The sequence below is a fragment of the Peromyscus eremicus genome, chromosome 14 (genome assembly GCF_949786415.1).
Source record: "Peromyscus eremicus chromosome 14, PerEre_H2_v1, whole genome shotgun sequence".
NCBI classification, from domain to species: domain Eukaryota; kingdom Metazoa; phylum Chordata; class Mammalia; order Rodentia; family Cricetidae; genus Peromyscus; species Peromyscus eremicus.
Window position 1 is genome coordinate 79,252,470 of NC_081430.1, and position 12,869 is coordinate 79,265,338.

Here is a 12,869-nt window from a genome sequence, read left to right on the forward strand (position 1 = left end):
CTGTTGAGAGTGTCTGTTGCTCATGAAGATGCCCGAGTTCTAGTCTCAGCACCTGCATCGGGTGGTACACAACTGCCTGTAACTCCAGTTCAAGAGATCTCATACCTGCTTTGGGCTCTGGGGGCACCTGCAGACTTGGGGCATTTTCTCTCTCTCTCTCTCTCTCTCTCTCTCTCTCTCTCTCTCTCTCTCTCTCTCTCTCTCTCTCTCTCTCTCTCTCACACACACACACACACACACACACACACACACACACACACACATAAAAACAAATCTTAAAAAGAACCAGGGGAAATAAAAATAAACCTAAAAGTAAAACAAACAATTGAACCTGTGTAGTCTAGCTGAGAAACTCTGAGACAACAGAATCTTTGGAAGGCTTGAGGAAGCGCAGCGTGCTGGGCTCCATTCCCAGAGTTCCTGTTGCAGCAGGTCTGCACTGGCCCTGAGGATGTGCATTTGTGGACACATGCCCAGGAGCTGCTCGGATGCTCAATGAGCCTGCACAGCTCACCTGGCTTGTTTCACAGAACACCGTCTGCTCGTCTCCCTCCGTTGACTTTGCCGCAGCATACCCGCCTTCTCTTACCTCAAATGCATAAACCCGACTCCTGCCTCAGGACATTGGCACTAACGGTTTCCCGTTTTCTGGACTGTCACTTCCCCAGACATTCTCAGAACCAGGTTCTCTAAAAATGTTTATGTTACTTCTCTGTCTTTTCTACCTGATCATCTACCATCTTTCCACGTCAGCCTGTCTCACCTTCGTCCTATTCGCCTGCTTACCTGACACCATTACCAGAATACTAAGGCCATTAAAAGCAGAAACCCTGTCTGTCTCTTTTACCAGCACCTGGCACACACTCTAGCCCATGGGCAGTTTATATTTATTGAACAGATGATTGGTGAATAGCCGTAGTGGTGGAGCCAGAAGCTGAGCCCAGGGCGTTACAGCACAGAGCCCATGCTTAGAGCTTAGCATGAGACTCCAGTCAGAGATGCAGAAGAACCCTGTTATGCCTCTCACTTCATTCTTGTACACACTACTCCATTGAGAAGCACCGTCCTGAAGCTTCCTTTATGAATAGATGGCTTTAATGCTTCCCCCATCTCTTCCCTAACAGTCTAGACCTCTTTCTCTAACCTTTAAAACATGCGCAAAAAGAGTTGCCTTGTCCTCACTCTGTTGGCCACTTCACTTACTTATTATTGACGAGAGTCCTGCACCTCAGCTTTTTCCCACTGCTCCTTCTCGTGACTGATGTCATGGGGATAAAGATTTTCTCCATCATTCAATGGTGAAGAGCCACAGCCTCAGCATCAAAGCTATCCATTTACGGTGCTTACAAGTCTTAGCCTTTTGACTGGTTTGTGGAACCCTGTGAGCCTCCATTTCCTCATCTGAAGGAGGACATAGTTGTAAGACTGACTTCACGGGGTCATTGAGAGGACCACAGGAGATAACATGAGGAAAGTTTATAGCAAGGGACTGGCCAAGAATACGGACTCAGAAATATTAATTTGATGATTTTCTGTTTAAGCTATAACTGAAGCAGTCCTTTCTCTGGTTCCCAGGATGGACTCCCAAGAGGACGACAAAGCTGACAGTCTAACAGTGTTGGTTTGGGGCTGGGTATGGTACCTTTTCAACTCCATGAATGGCGTGATGAAGAATCGCAGATAATGGGCTATGCCTCGTTGTCATACTCCTGCCTATGAATGGGGACCTGTCTTAATGAATGGGGACCGGCCTTTCTCTTCACTTATTGCCCCGGTGCCACAGAGTAACATTCCCTATTACCCAGCTCAGCTCTCTTTTTTTTTTTTTTTTTTTTTCCCGATACAGGATTTCTCTGTGTAGCTTTGCGCCTTTACTGGAACTCACTTGGTAGTCCAGGCTGGCCTCAAACTCACAGAGATCCACCTGGCTCTGCCTCCCAAGTGCTGGGATTAAAGGCGTGCGCCACCACCATCTGGCTCTCTTTCTTTTCTAAGTTGACTGCAGAAGCAGCTCATCTGCATATTCACATCCCATTGGAGATTGACCAGGCTCAGGGGCTCCTGTTTCATCTCCATGGTGGGAGGGAGCCAAAGAGATCCATTTGTATTCCTGGGGCTGCTGGCTTGGATAGGGAGAAGTTCTCCAAGAGTGATCAGGGCTTGTCACCACGCGCCCACACCCAGAATGTGATTTGCTGGTGCCATTTCCAAGTTCTCAAGTGCCCTTGCTACCCTACCCCAACTTCAGTGAATTCTCCTGAGCTCTTCCCTGGGGGAGGAGAGGTGTTGTGCTGAGAGAGTCTGTCCCCTTTTAGACACAGTGGCTCCTTCCTCTCATTTCCACAGCTCTAATCTGTCCACTGTGCGCAGAAGGTTTGCAATCAACAGGCCCTTTAAGCAGGGTATTTACATATTCGTTTCCTATCGGAAGAAACAAAATGAGCTTGGGAAAGCCTGGATTTACAGAGAGGCCAGATTCTCTGGACAGGAGGCAGCTCATGAAAAACAACAAAACAACAACAACAACAACAACAACAACAACAACATGTTTGTGTATATGACATATGGGGGGCTGCTGCCTTCCTGGATGAAATTATGCACATGGAACAGTCAGAGAGACTCATTCACCGGAAACAGAAGGAGATGACATTCTGGGGTGATAAAAGAAAGCACAATGATGGTGACAATAATATAATACATTTTAAACTCCACATCTGCCTGGAGGGCTCTTCATCAAGGATTTCAAAGCCCTTTCCCTCCATCTTGCCCATTCATCTTTCCCCCATCCCTGGGAAGTAGCTGGCAGGTAGGTAGCGGAGCACTATAAATAGAGCGCTGTATCATTATCTTTGATTCGAGCACTGTGTATTTAGACAGCGTTTTCTCTGAAGCACTCAGGAGCTCCACACACATGATATTATCTAAGTGGAACTCATTCATAGAGTATCCCCCACATCTGCTGCCTTCCAGGCAGTTTGGAAAGCTCCAGATCCACAGAAATGCACATTTTCCGTACCAACTCTCTCTTCCCTCCCATTCCTATGCAAGGTCATAGGCACGGGCACTTCTCAGGGCCGCTCATGCTAACCTGAGGCAGCCAACACTACAGCCTTCTCACTTCTTCTTGGTAGTTTGGGGACACAAGCAACCTCACACACCTACTCAGTTTTACAATGACGATGCCAAGGGGTGGTCAGGCACATTTCTTTCCTGCCAGATCTCATGTGAGTCTACTTCGTGGTTTTGCAAAGCCTCACTTATGTGGCTTCATGACCTCGTAAAGATACAGGTAAGGGATGGACTGGAGAATGCACTGGCCGTGTGAGCTCACGGCTGAAGCTAAGCTCCTAGGAGTCTCTGCTTACCTTGAAAGTGCACATCACTTTATCCCTCACCTGGTGGACTTCTGTATTTCCCTTCTACCGATGTCATCCGACAAGTGACATTCTTCTGGTATGTACTTACACTACATGTCCCAGTTACACAGAATTGATTAATTATACAATTGTCACCTTCCCTGTCATTCCCACTGTCCTAAAGGACTGTGTTTGTTTGAACTAATTGTCTCTATCCCCTGAGGTGAGAGCATATGTCAGATGCTTAATAAAAGCATTTGTTGAGTGAATGAATGAAGGAATGAATGATAGTAGGAACCACAGTGAGCACTCTCTGGGTCAGGGCTTCCAGTGATGCGATTTTACATAGGTCTGAGTGCAGAATCCTATTCCCTGGAAACTACTCCCTCGCCTCTTCTCCTCACTCTCAGCCCCTGAGGACAAAAAGCATCAGTTTAATAGAAATCATAGTTCACTTGGCACCATCCAATAATTTAGTTGCACTCAGGACTCAAATTGCTTATGAGATCTGTTTTGAAAGCCTAGCACTTCCAGGAAAAGTCCCCACCTGCACTTGTCTATGCAGTATCGGGGGAGGGAGCAAAATATGAACAACAGTAACTTCAGTTAACAGCAGCTCTGTGGCTGACAGGTGTGTGACCCTGGCCACGTTCCTATCCACTTTGAGCTTACTGTCTCTTTAGAGGTGATGTGAAGATAACTTCCACCTTGGGTGGTTGTGGGAGTTAAATGAGAAAGCCCAGGCAGTGGGCTCAGCAAATGATTGCCCCTTCCCTTCTTTTGCCCCTTGACCTCCACCCCCTCCCACGGTCCTCTCTTTGGAGGGGGGCAGTTGCCATTTGGATGCGTCTGCCTCCCAGGTTTTAGGCGCCATGCTGGAAGGTGTTGAAACTTGGACTATATTTAGATGCCTTAGCTCTTCTACTTTTTTACACCACTGGGTTGCTATGGTGATGGTGGAGTGGGGAGGGGGGAAGGACAGCTTGAAAAAAAAAGCATGGAGCTCAGCCATGAAGATCAGCAGCCTTGGCTGTGGACTGTTTTTGTGAGCTAGCACTTTCTAAGGAGCCTTACCTGTGCATTTCATCTGGAGACGCTGCAAGGGGTCAGGTACTGCCTGGTAAAGGCCAGAAGGGAAGGGGAGGAAAGGGAGAAAGGACTGTGCTAAAAACTGCTTCCTTCACTGGCCTGAACACAGCCTTAAGCCTTGCAGCCTTCCTCAAATGGCTCCACTATCAATCAAGTCAGGCGACAGCAAGTGAGGCTGGGCAGACGGATAACATCAGTTATATTGGAGTCCAGAAGTCATTCAGACCAGATGCCTCCTCAAGAACAAAGTCCTGTCCCTATATCATGACCCAGGATCGTCACGAGTTCGGCCCATAGGAGAAATCCAAGTCACACAGGGGCAGAAATGAAACTGTGCGCAGAACTCTGATGTATTTGGTGGGTTTGCAGGTAGGCAGGCAGGCTCCGAGCTGACGACAGAACCAGGCACTGCAGAAAGATCCAGGGTCCCTAAAGCATCATGTCACTGGGTCTTTGAAATGACTTGGGTAAGCAGGATTATCTCTTCATGAGGAAATGACATAGGGGAGTTGACGATTTATCCAGTGTCTCACAGCTGGTAAATGGCAGGGTTGGGAGTTGAACTCAGGCTACCTGGAACCCAAATCCATTGTCCATCCTGATGTACCAGTGGTTATTAAAAACAATTTATTAAAGTTGAATATAATGTGTGAAGAAAGGTAACCAAAAAACAGCTAAAGGTAAGAGCTGTCATTGTCAACATGGAGAGTTCATCTTGGACAGTTCTACTTCCAGGAAGAGAGGATTCTGGGTAGGACCTTGCAAAAATGTGGTCACTGGTGCAGCCATCTTAAAAACCCTGGGGAATGGTAAACGTGCTGGCTGCTATGTCCCAGTCCAAGATGCTGATCCAGCAGATCTGGGGTGCTAGTATTTGAATGAGAAACCAGAAGATTCTGATAAATACCAATTTAGCTGGGGGTATCTTAGCAACTGGGAGATGGAACACATTTTTGCATCACACATCTCTTTTCCTATCTGATTTCTCATTTGTCAGAGATCAAACATCAAGAAACACTCAGGTAGCTGGGAGTGGTGGTGGATGCCTTTAATCCCAGCACTTGGGAGACAAAGGCAGGTGGATCTCTGAATTTGAGGACAGCCTAGTCTACAGTCAAGGCCACACAGAGAAACTCTGTCTCGAAAAAACAAAAAGAAAAAAGTCAGGCTGGGCTGTTCAGTGGTTTTCTCATCATCCTCTGAGCCTCTGTCTGTTTTTAAATCTTGGGCTCTAATCTGTGGGGTCAACAGCACCCAGAGAAGGTCACAATTATTGCCTGACCTTAGGTCATTGCTGAGCCTAACAGAGCAGATGTCCTTGGGAGGAGGCTCTGGGTGGAGATCGTGGAGTCAGAGAGCCTTGCTCAAGAGCATCAAAGGGACGTTTAGCAGGTGAAAATTCCTTTTTAAAAAGTACCACATGAGGTTTGGATTGAAAATATTTATTGGACAAGCACGAAGTCTAGAAAACTATCCGGGAAAATGGATACTTGGCTTCTCATTCATTGAAGGACTGAAAGACCCATTTGACAAAGGAAGGAGGGTTTGATGCTTCCGTTGAAGGGAACTGGCAAGGCTGAACTATAATTTTTAGATCTCTTAACTTCTTCAAGCTTTATGATGTTTCCTTTATAATCAACAGCTTCCTCTTGTCCAGACATTGTGCGGTACACAAACAACTAGCACACTCCTCCCTGGAACCTGTGAGGCATTACCAGCATTCCCATTTTGTAGATGAGGAAACAGGAAACATTGAGAACTTTTGCCCAGCATCACCCAACTAGGCATTGATAGAATTAGAATTTGGTCTCCGTGGTTTGATTCCAAGATCTGTGTATGGTCTTATCCCAAACTAATTCATGATCTAAGTATGTACAGCCCAAGTAAGTTCTCGTGATGAGTTTTTCTAAAATATTGAATTATTTCTGTTTTTTCTTTTGAGATGGTGATCACATATAGCTGAAGTTTCCAGGAAATACAGTATTGGGTAAAGGGATATTTCCAAAAAGATGATTTTTACAGTTTTGCAGATTGCATTTTGGAGCATTATTTGAAAAGGAACTTGGAGCCCAACACAGACTGGGCAACTGCTCCACCATATTCTCAGCCACTATTTTATACTTTTTATTTTGAGATAAGTCTTGCAATATTTCCCAGACTAGCCTCAAACTCTCCTTGGAGTCCAGGCAGTTCTCAGTTTCTCTATCTTCCAACCCTACCCTCCTAAGCAGCTGGGATTACAGACATGTGCCACCAGGTCTGGCTTACCTGGCAATTTTTAAAGATTCTTTTTTGTTGTTGTTTGGGGGTTTTGGTGTCTTTTTTTCTTTAATAAAATCTTATTAAAACAACAACAAAGGGCTGTAGCACATTTATTCTGTAAGCTCTGCCTCGAGGCTGGGATCTCATCTCCAGAAATCTCCAGTGGCTTTATTCCTAAGTCTACCTCCTTCAAACCTGCTCTCATTTCAGGTCTATAGCTGACATTTGTACACAGCACCTATTTCTCTCTTTCTCATGCTCATGGTCCTATGAGCCTGAGGGGTTCTGGTTATGCCATACCCCTTTTGGCAGACTGTGGTTACTCAATGTGGAGTATTCCACGTAAGAACAGGAAGCTGAAACAAAGGGGAAATGAAATTAAAGGGAGTCAAGCAATTGTGGGCACGGAGGGAGTTGAGAACGGCTCCCAGGAATTCCACAATGGGAGGAAATGCTCTTGGTTGTGTTCTCTTCTGTCTTATATGTGCAGAGTTCCTTGAGCTAGCATCTGTGTTCACATTCTGGTACTTTGTTCCGGGGTCAGGGGCAGGCGAGGCAGAATGGATTGGGACAGGACTAGGAGATGACCTAGTTGTAATCAAAATGGAAGCTCCTGGTCAAAACGAGAGTGGCTTATTCCACTCCTCAAGCCTTCCTGAGTTCAGATCAGTTATAACCAGTTTTTATTGGTCCACTTTTGGAGCCTCATCCATCCCTCTTCCCAGCATCTCCTGTAGATTGTAGCTGAATACGCAGAGTGATGTTTTCTGAGGATGCATGCCTCCAGCATGAAGCCCTCTGGTTCAGACTGATGCTCTCTGCACAGCTCTTGGCAGTTTATGAAATGCTTTCCCAGAAGAGTTTTCCAGTGTTCTTGTAGGATAAGCAGAATTGTTGTCAAGGAATTTATTTAGTTATTACTGAAAATGGAGCAGTGGGGCTAGCTTTTAGACATCTTGGTCTTTCTCCCAAGGAAGGGTTGGGTCTTGTTGGAGAATCAGCTGTAATTGCCTTAAGTTCTGCAGCAAATGGAGAAAGGAATGTAGGTCTCTTTTCACAGAGGAATACTTTTCACAGAAGAAACTTTTCACAAGTTTGTATTCAAACTTGAATATATCAAGGGTGCATAGGCAGTGGGCTATATTTTTTTGGTTCCCAGTTGCCTACCACTGGCCTCTAATTTTCAAAGGAAAGGGAATGCAAAAAAATCCTTTGCATAAACAATGAACTCTTCTGTTTAGAGAATTATAATATATAGTTCATTTGATTATCACAACATTCCACAGACATCCAGAGGTGGATTCACTCTCATTTGTGTGTTGTGGCAATTGAGATGCAGGGTGTCAAGGAATTGGCCTAAGTTCATGCAGTTGGTGAATAATACAGTATGCACTAGGCTCATGCCTTCAGCTAATGAAGTGGAAATCTTTCCAGTACCCTTTCTGCCTGTCTACAAGTCTTCTCTAATCCCAACTTAGACATTCTGAAGACAACAAAAGAAATGGGTAGAGACAGTCTATTTCAGGGAGCCAAGAATATTATAGTAGAGGAGAAGGTAGAGCCGAGATCTTGTGCATAGACTGATCTATGCTCAACTCTTGTCTCTGTCACGTACAGCTAGATAACACTGGCTGCAGGATAGGTTATTTTAAGTCTAGTTTCTCATCTGTGATAGGATGACATGAGGATCAAGTGAGAATCTTTCCTGTGAATTACTTAGTATAAATTTCTCAATACATACTCTTTGCTATGTTGCTGTCCACAATGCTGACATTAATCACTGAATCTGTCTTAATTAGAAGATCCTGAAAAAGTGGGCATCATCTTGGTATTTTCTAAGATGGAGTTTGCATCTCACAGGTTTTGACATCATCTCTTTTAACAAACGTTCCTATCCTGTTTCCTAAAAACAGCCAGGGTGCTTCTCCTTTCCCTCCTCCTCCTCCTCCTCCTCCTGCTCCTCCTCCTGCTCCTCCTCCTCTTCCTCCTCCTACTCCCCCTTCTTCCTCCTCCCCCTTTTCCTCCTCCTTACTATCATCATTATTATTTATATCCCACTTTAAGAGGCATTTCAATGCCTGATGCTGTCATCAGCCTTCTTGGTCATGAAGATAGAAATCCTGCAAATGGGTGGTTGTGTTACCTTTTCACCTAGCTGGTCATTATTCAGTGGAGCTTAACACATGGGTGTCTTTTTATTTTGTCCTCACACTCTGTCTGGTCAAGTTTCTAAAGAAGAAAACTTGTCACTGAAGCCATCAGATTAGAGCACTGAGCATTTCTCTCATATGAACCAATCCCTCACATCTCAAAGGACTTTTCCATCTCTGTCCAGCATTCAGTCTCTGAGTGTGGTGTCCAGGAGCATGGCCTTAACTGAGGGGACTGTGGAATATTTTCTGAATTGCTACATGTCCATGGAGAATCAGAGACCATCCAGTGAGAGAAAGCAGACAGAACTGCTGGACTTCAAAACAAAACAAAACAAAACAAAACACACACACACACACACACACACACACACACACACACACACACACATACACACACATACAACTGGACCACAGGCTCTAAAGAGCTCCAGGCATTCAGAGTCCTACAATTCCATTTCCTTAGTGGAGTTCTTTTTTTTTTTTTCTCTCCTATGTAAGACGAACAGAGGGGTGGAAGTGTGAAGAACAATGTCAAGGAGGATTGTACCTAGAGACATTTCTATGAAGCTGATGCGGTTGGTGGTGAATAGAAAAGACATTTAGACAGACTGTGAAGTGGGACAGGAGGGGAAGAGGTGAATGAGACATCCAACGCCCCTCATAAATGATTAATGGCTTTCTGTGCAACGTGACAGGTATTAGGGACTGAGGGTGTTAAAAAGAGAAGTAAGATGCTGTTCTTCATTTCAAAAAGCTTAGTATGATGTGACTTAAAACTATGAAGAACTATACCTAATGGTCAGATTTATAGCCTACAGATACATGTTTGGCAACTTCCTCTAAATTCTGTTTTCACCCTTTTTCATGTACGGAAAAACAAATCACACCAGCATGTACACAAAACCACACAGTAACGATAACAGAGAGATTACACATTCCTCTGTGAAAGTGAACTATGGCCCCCACTCTCCCTGGACAGCAATGGAGGTAGTTCATGTTGTTTTTTTTGTTGGGTGATGCCCCAAGGCTCTTCTCTCACCCTTAACCTGGCTCACTTCCTTGCCTGCATTAACCAGTATGACTACATTCCTATAATATTCCCAGTACAATGTCTGGAGCCCGGTAAATGGGAGGCATGCTAATAAGAAGCTATGCTGGGGAAAGATGAATAAAATAATTATCCTGCTCTTTTGGAATTCTCAGTCTGGTGGAGAAGACATACATGTGAGCAGACATTTTTACTATAAACCCAGTCTTACTTATACAATTGGAAGGGACCTCAAAGACTAGAATTCTTAAATGCCCTATGCCGCATGTCTTTTTTTTTTTTTTTTTTTTTTTTTTTGGTTTTTTCGAGACAGGGTTTCTCTGTGTAGCTTTGCACCTTTCCTGAAACTCACTTGGTAGCCCAGGCTGGCCTCGAACTCACAGAGATCCGCCTGGCTCTGCCTCCCGAGTGCTGGGATTAAAGGTGTGCGCCACCACCGCCCGGCTCGCATGTCTTTTAATAGTAACATCAACTCATACTCCCACACCCTTTAACTTGGCCCAGGCACTGGCTGCTTTACATGTATGAGCTCATCTGGTCACTATAATCCACTAATTATAGAAACTGTCAGTCTCTTTTTTTACATGTGATAAAGCCAAGGCACAGGGGGATTAAGAAACTTGTCAAAGGTCACACAGCTGATAGATGAGAGAGATAGAATTTGAACTGCAGAAGTCTAGCTCCACATCCAAAGAAACAAAGGAGTTTGGGGCATCACTGTAACCTTGTGATCAGTTAGGTTTTGAAGTACTGTAATAAAACACTATGACCTGAGCAACTTGGGAAGGAAAGGGTTTATTTCACTTACAGCTTAAATAAATCCATCACTGAGGGATGCCAGAACAAGGAACTCAGAGCAGGAAGCTGGCACAGGAACTGATGCGGAGAAAATGGAGGGGTGCTGCTTACTGACTTGCTCCTCCTGGCTTGCTCAGCTTGTTTTCTTACACCATCCAGGACCAACAGCCCAGGGGTGGTACCATACAAAATGAGCTGGGCCCTCCTATATCAATCATCAACCAAGAAAATGTCCCACAGGCCTATCTGCTGGAGGGACTTTCTCAGCTGAGATGCTTCCTTCCAAATGACTCCGGCTTGTGTTAAGTGGACACAAAACTCACCAGCAACCTTGTGTTCTCTATGGCATTTTTATAACCAGCATTTATGGGGTGTTCCTTCCAACTTATTTGATTCCCATTGCAGCTTGATGGGGCAGACACTGGTGGTGCATCAGAGCGATACAGTAAAACATCTGAAGTAGCATGAAGAAGTGGAATGAAGCCAGGCTTCCAGCCCCATTGGCTGAGTCCAAGATCCAAGCTTTCCTTTCACCCACACTTCTTCCTACAGAGGGCTGATTTTTGGTGGGATCTCAATAACTCCAGAATTAGTATTTCTATTCCCTTTGAGCAGACATGCCTAGCACCTTCCTCCAGGAACATGTCTGTGTCCACGTGTTTGTGAAGTGGATCAAATGGCATAAATCAGATCACCTACTCCAGGAAGGCGGTGCTGAGCAAGGAGCCCTGAGGAGAAGAGGTTACAGATACCTGACACAAGCCCCTTGCAGCTCCAAAGGCTGCAACCAACTGTAGCTGGGGGCCTCAGACCCCGGTGTTCCATTACTCAAAACATAGGCCTCACTGTCTTTATGACTATCCAAAAAAATCAGAAAGCCTCTGAACATCTTCAGCTGTCTAACATATTTTAAAAATTGCTATAATGCTCAAAGAGAAAAATAATTTATGATAATTCTTAACTTCAATTGTTCTGACCAAGGCTTATGTTAAGAGTGTATTTAAAAAAAAAAAGAAACATCATAGCCGGGCAGTGGTGGCTCACGCCTTTAATCCCAGCATTCAGGAGGCAGAGGCAGGTGGATCTCTGTGAGTTTGAGGCCAGCCTGGTCTACAGAGAGAGTTCCAGGACAGCCAGAGCTGTTACACAGAGAAACCCTGTCTCAAAAACAAAAACCAAACCAAACCAAACAAACGAATGAAAAGATAACCATCATAAAAACAGGAAAAGAAAAACAGTTCCATGTAAAGACTAGGAAAGAATAGGAAAGAAACAGAGAGGCAGATGGCCCTGAAGAAGTGCAGCCTTCCTAAGGGGGCTCTTGGGCCGCTGTACAACTCTTATCCATCACCCCAGGTTTTCAGAACACTGACTAAATGTTTATGCTGTTATCTATTGACGGGCAGTGAGTCATAGAGCCTTGTCTATCAGTGACCATTGGGACTCGGGTCCAACAGGTTTCCACACTTGATGTTTTCTCTCACTTATCTTCCCTTATTTGTGTTGCTTCGCTGTAAAGACATCTCAAGAGCCATTCTTCCCCCCCTTTCCCCGTCTTAAGCAGTCACTCTTGGTCAAATTTTCAATTCTCCTTTCTGGATGTGTTGGAAGAGCACTTAGGTTGCCACTCACAATTTCAGTTCATAGGCGTCTGAAACAAATGCAAAGCAGTTTCTACAAGAATCCAGAGGAAGTGTCAGCATCTTCTATCTCATGCTTTTGCTTTTCAGAGTTTGAATTCCGTGTCCTATCTGCTGTTTCCACTCTGTAATAGGCATACATAAACCTGAATTTTGCCCCTGCCAAATAGAAAAATAGCTAACTAGCATCCTAAATACTCATGTTGCACCTACCTGTATAGGGAAGGGATGGGCTAGAAACTGACAAGCAGAAACTGGATCCTCTGCCCTTCAAGAGATTGCTATACAGCTGCTTAACAGGCAGGCCTTAACGGAGAACAGGCAGATGCTGTAGGAAGTGTGTGATCAGTGGAAAGAACCATCGACTGGCAGACACTAGAGGCGGTCATTAGGAACACGGGAGGTTTATGGCATTGAGGTGAGCAGTGGGAGGAGAATGTGACTAGTTCAGTGCTGAAACAAGACAATGAGAAAGCAGGTGGTGGAATTGGTCCCCACGGCCACGGTATAAAGGTGTGGGGGC

General features: G+C 44.9%; 1 protein-coding gene across 1 annotated transcript in view; it reads right to left on the reverse strand.

Moving 5' to 3' along the window:
- Slc8a3 (solute carrier family 8 member A3) overlaps positions 1 to 12,869 on the reverse strand; it is a 122,275-nt gene that overhangs the window by 25,039 nt on the left and 84,367 nt on the right. The window lies entirely within an intron of this gene.